Genomic DNA, 6,525 nt, shown 5'->3' with positions numbered 1-6,525 from the left:
TTGCGTAATTCTCCTTCAATATTATATAACCATTTTCTTTCTTTTCTTTTAAAATCATCAACTTTCTTATACATAATATTTCCATTCTCTAAAATACCAATAAAACTCGCATCAAAGGCACTTTCATCTCGCGAGAGTACCTCATCTTTTGTACCTCCATAATCTCGCTTTACAGTGGTACCTCCCCAAAATCCTTAAATCCTTCAACAATCTTTGGCAATGGTTTCTCCCTCAACCTATCTCAATTCCGTTCATGGTTAGGAGGTACTGTTAGAAATTGTACAGCTTTCCTCCCATCTTCACTCCGTACCCTTGCATAAGCAGAACCATCGTCAAGTACTTTTGTTTCCATCCGTGTTGCCATAATATAAGGTTGTCTTAAAATCAATGGATAAGACGTTGTATCTTGAACAAAGAAAAGTTGCTCCATCGCAACATCCCCAATCCAAATTTTGACATCTGGACAAGCTCCATATAATTCGCCCCATGTGTTATTAGCTACTCGTATTGCCCATCCATGTTCCATATCAATTGGCCATTTTTGCTTCTTATAAAGATCTTTAGACATAAGATTTATTTCAGAACCATGGTCGACTAAAGCAAAAATTGGTTCTTCTATATCTCCTACTTTCACCAATACCTCAATAGTTGTCCTTGCCTAATGCTTTTGAGTATAATGGCTCAAAGTTTCCATTTCCTTATCACTATAATCTTCGAAACGTACTCGCTGATTATACCCATTCTTTTCATTTGTTGGTTGCTTGTAACCAATATCAACCTCTTCTTCATCTTTATATATTCTTGTATCAATAGCATGACTCATTCCAGTTTCGTCCATTAATTGCCTCTTTCGCTTAATGCTGTCAATGATAGCATCATGAAACTCCTTCTTTGTAATTCCTAAGACTTCTTTCATTGTGAATTCCACCTTAGCGTTTAATATACGTTCTTCCAACACCTCTTTCAAATTTGTTGCCGCTTCAATGTCAAAAAGTAGCTTATAAGCAATTGATTTGCCCTTATCTTTTGTCTCCCTTGTTTTTTCTTCCAATGATGCTGAGGTATCCTTTACAGGTAATTTTTGTGAAGCTGCCTCTCGAGCCTAATCTCCTCGAGTTTACTTCTTAGAAGAATTTCCTTCTCTAGTATCATCAAAATTTCCTCGTCTTTTTTCTTCCATCAAAGCTTCATGTTGGCTCTTAGCAATATATGCATGAACTGAAAGACACTCAACAGAATCCTCCCAACCTGTTGCACCTCGTATTGTAGCTGCAGTCTTCAATAACACTTCTCGAGGTAATTTTCCTTCTTGCATTGTAGAAATGGCAGAAGCCCAAAACTCACTAGTTTCCGTACTTCCACTAAGGTCATCATCTACTCTAGCACCATAACTTGCACTTTCTCGTGCTGCTGTTTCATGCTCTTTTAAGTAATCTTGAACCAATGCTCTCATTCCTCCCTTGCCAAAATTGGTTTGAAGAAGATCCTCCCTATCTTTTAATGCTATCTTTCCAACTTTTCAGCAAATAATTTCTTGCCGTATCATATTATTAAATTCATTGCAATCTTTTCTAGTGTGTGAAGCATCATCACACCAAATGCATCTTTGTACATATCCTTGTTTTGAAACATTCTTCGAATTATTTGTAGAAGTATTCTCTTCAAGTCTTGCCAATTTGATTTGAAGATCTCGCATTCCTCGTATAATTTCTTCCATCTCCATATCTGCTTTCTTTGATAAGGATGTCGAAGGTTGAACTGTAGGCATTATTGGTGGTGTTGTACGTACTGGAGCTTTGGGTGCTTGTACTGTTTTTTGAATATTGCTCCTATCCTTCCTCCTTTCTCTTTTTGTAAGAAACCCCACTACATCTTCAACGTTCTTCCACTTTGTTGTCAATCCTTCAACTTCTTCTTTGTCTTCAAGAAGGAGTTCTAATTTCCCTTGCAATTCTCCATCAGCAGCTTGAAGAAATAGATCAACTTTGTTCGGCTCCAATGTCAATTTTTCTACCTTCGATAATTGAGAGTACTGCCTCTCAAATTCCTTTAGTAGCTCTGTTGCTTGTAAATTCTTATTAGGCCGTCCAATCCATTCCAGAAACAACTTCTTAATAACGTGATCAGCATCTTCCAAGAAATATTCGTCTTTCAATGCATGTGAAAAAACCTCCCATGAATTCCCATAATGATCCGTAATCGATGTAATATGGTCTCTTATCTCCGGCATCGTGGCAAGTCCAAATAATTCAACCATTTTCTTCTCAGAAACCTGATTTAATTCCATTTCATGAACATAACATCTTAAATATCTTGAAATATTTCTTCCATCAAATTGATCAATTTTATTGACCACTGCTTGCAATGCTTTGGTTGCCAAAGCTTCCTTTCGATCATTACTTTGCTGTTGCTGCATTGATAATGAGAAGACTTGAAACATATTAGCAATAGACAGATCCATGTGCATACCTTGTCCTTTAGAAGAATCCCCACCAGAAACTCCTCCCAAAAATCCTTCAAAATTTTTATTTTTATTTTCCATAAAAATAAAAATAAAATCAAAAAAAATCCAATACCTTCCACCTCAAGCTTTCACGTCGGGTTCACCACTTTATGTTGTATTACATGCTTTCCTACTCGAGAATGCATAGGGCGTCTGGCTGTAGAAGGTAGTATGGAGATTCGCTAATATTCAAGCAGTTTATCGATTTTTGACTGTTGGAATATAAACAACTATAAGAATATATTGTAAATCTATATGGATGTCCTTCGACTACTCGCCGAAATCCTTTTTGCCCCAACTAGAAGGTCTCTAAACGTTACAGAGAACTCCGAACAATCCAAACTGCTAATCTTCAATACCGCTTTATACTCACGATCTTGTATCCATTGACTGTCTCGTTAGATTAACCCAATAAATTTCATTCACTCCGCATACTCAATCCTACAGACACCCTTTTAATTCTTCAATCACAGACGTAATTTCGATTTCACAAAACAGTCAAGAGTAATCAAACTTTTTTCATTAAAAATCCCGATTCACCATTACAACACTTCGACTTCAGCAACGATTGCCTTAGTCTTCTCAAAATCCTATAAAAAAAAAAAAACCCAATTCTCTGTCTTTTTTCCCCGCCCCGAAGCATGAAGCTAACTCTCCGATCCTTCTCCCCAAAACTTCTTCTCTCTCCTTCATTTCTTAACCTATCCTCTCCTTTAATCCTAATTCTCTCCTCTTTCAAACCCTAGCCTCTGAATTTCTTCAATCTTCCATCTTGGATCCGGAATTGGCTCCCGCCGTCAGAGCTTTCTCCTCCGTTTTTATCTTTAAGAGATCCTTTTACCGAAAGGACGTTCTCGAAACGGCACAAAGGACGGAACAGCCTGAAACGGAATCGGAACCCCGTAATCGGGACCACATTGAGTCGTCCGACCAATTCAGGTCTCATATTGGATAAGAGGTCCGTAGTAAGACCTGGATGTTCTCGTAATTGGACCGCATTGGGTTGCCCGACCAAGTCAGGTCTCATATAGGGTAAGAGGACCCGGATTGGATGTCTTGAAATTGGATCCAATTGGCTCTTCGAACCAAGCTCACCCATCGTTGAATTGGTCCCTTCCCTTTCTGTTGACTCTCGTTATTGGAATCAAATGGAGCATTTTAGTATGCCCCGGCTGACTGTAACGGGATGACTGAACTTGGCCTCTCAGTATTTGCACTGGAGTTGGTCGTTGCTCCGAATATTCGAGGTAACTGAACATTAATAAAAGTCCCCTTTCTTTATATTTTCACGGTATACTCGTGTTACAACACGACACCGTATTATATTGTAGAAGATTTTTCTAATGGTTCAGTTCAATTGGAAGATTTTATGGCTACCTAATTTACCACATGTATGAATAAAAATCAATTGCGACTTTATTATACATAAATCCGAGATAGATTTTAAAAATTGAAACGAAGAAGATTTATTTTTTAATGATAGATTGTCTATAATCATAAGTGTATTATGAATAGTAAAGATAGCTAATGGTTAGTTTTGGATCCTAATATCAATTAGTAAGGAAAATTAAAAATGAGATTATGGTCAATAAGATTAAAGATTCTTGATTCATACCCTGAATATAAGGTTAGGAGCAAGGCATACAGTGGCAGATGTCTTCAGCATTTTGTACATTAAGGTTTGGAGCATTTTCGTATTGTGATTAAGCTACTATATGAAAATAATGTAATTATATACTTAATATATAATTTATTAAGTAACATGGTGAAAGCCATGTTAGTAGATTTTAGTTGATTGAAGAATATAATTTGATTATTACCTTGAGAAGAGGTTGTTTAAAAAGATTACTATAGAATTTGTATAACTTTAATTTCTTTTTGATAGTGGCTTTTAAGATTGGTTTTGATTAATAGTAACTTCTAAATATTTAGAATCACCTTTATTAGACATTGGTGACCTTTGAAAAAATATTTTGGTTCTCTTATTTGGTATTTAGAGCATAAATTATATAAATCTTATAAGAAAAAGGGTTGAAGAAGGATTTTAGTAGCAAAGAGAGTTTACAGCATCTATATAGATGAATGGAGATGGATGATAAAAATCTCCATTCGTATTGGTCAAAAATCATGACCAATGGACTTTGAAGAGGTTGCCCAAAGCCATATTATAGCTTAGGGTTAGTTTTTCAAGCCCATTCAAGCTTTGAAGGCTAAGATGAGCATATTTAGATTTTTGGCTATGGTTTTGGTGCAAATTTTGTATAGTTTGGAATTTATATGGAAATATAGGTGCTCAAAGTTAAGGTATTGATTTGAGAGCACTCTTTTTGACATAACGCACGCGTATGAAGGGCAATTGAGGATTGGTGACTACGATTGGAGAGAGTACTTTTGCGGATATATTTTTTGTATATTGCTTATTGGATTTCAAGTTGAAATAAAGGAGTTACTAGATTTTGAAGTCAATGCATGCAATCTAAGGGTAGTAAGTGACCCGATTTACTAGTGGTTGTGTCTTGAGCTATATCTTGAGAAATTTGATAAGGTTTTGGCTCAAAATTTCAAGAAATATATAAATTTATATTAATAAAATTTTTACAAAAATTTGATAATATTTGGGTATTGGATTCTTGAGATATTAAGAAAATAGTGCTCGAATGCTTATAAATTAGGGTTTAGAGCATCTGCTAGGATTTCTTAGATGCCAAAAGGTCGGAAGTGAATTTGCAGTTGATTTTTTTTGTAGTAAAATTCAAGGATAAATTCTACCTATCCTACAAATTTGAGACAAACTGAATGGTTAGATCAAAAGTTATGAATTTCTAAAGTTTGACAAGAGAAAGCCCTTTGTTGGAAAGATATGTTTTGAAGGGATTTTGCTATATTTTAAATTTTATGCAAATAAAGGATTTTTGAAAGCTAAGACAAGATTCATGTAAAAGTTTAAGCTAAATTATCTATAGTTAGATACCCAGTGTATTCCCAGATAGCAAATCATGCCATACGACAACGTACCATTTTAGAGTATAGGATTTACTTTAGTAAGTAAGAACTTACTGTTAATACGAGCATGGAGTCAAAAGCAAGTATTCCATAATGTCGATATAAAGAGTGAAGAGAGCTACAAATAAAGGAAAAAGATACCAAAGTGTAAGAAATACGAGAAATTTGGAATTGCCATCCTCAGTGGTTCTCACTAATATAGAACCAAAGAAGTTGGAATTATGCTGGAATGCGGAAAGGCAGAGAGATTTTAAAAATTTGTAATTATATCAATTTTTGTGAGAGTTTGATGACTTACCACCAATTGATATAGAATTGTTGAAAGAATATATAATCAATTATAACATAAAAAATGGTTTGGATATTATCAAAGAAAGTATTATTGGGATCAATGAGACTACTTTATAAAAGATACTGCACCTCTCAATTGGTGAGCTTGTAGTGGATGCTTAAATGTCTAGTAATTTTAGACTAAGAAGCTATTTCAAAAGTGGCATGTCGTCATTTGAGAAGAGTCAAGGTTGATGAATGGCAGAGGTACTTATATCAAAGCTTATAGAGTGGATGCATTTCATTCAAAAGTACTTAGGCTTGAATTGACACACCACATATATGTCCAAACAACTATTGTTTGTTGCAATAGAAATGTTGTCGTGGTAGAGAGAATTTTTCTCAAGAAAGCACTGGACTCCTAGCTGCGACTAATTGCTCAATCAAGTCTTGAGATAAAAAAAGACCAAATATATATATATATATATATATATATAATACTTTTAGGTGCTATTATACCAAATATATAAGTCTTAAGTTCCCAAAAACATCCAAAATATGATAAAAAAAAAACTCTAAATCCTTATATATCCTTATAGGATATTATTTCCAAACTTCAAAAACTCACATCTTTCAATTGAATCATTTAAATAAACTCAAATTTTACATGAAGTATTGATGTATTTCTAACAACAACCACAACAAATTTCAACTACAAACTCATTGCGGATCTTAAGATATCATCAAAC

Source organism: Physcomitrium patens, chromosome 20 (assembly GCF_059467195.1).
Source record: "Physcomitrium patens ecotype Gransden chromosome 20, ASM5946719v1, whole genome shotgun sequence".
Classification (NCBI taxonomy): Eukaryota; Viridiplantae; Streptophyta; class Bryopsida; order Funariales; family Funariaceae; genus Physcomitrium; species Physcomitrium patens.
The sequence above is the reverse complement of the archived record's forward strand: the minus strand, read 5'-3'. Positions refer to the sequence as shown.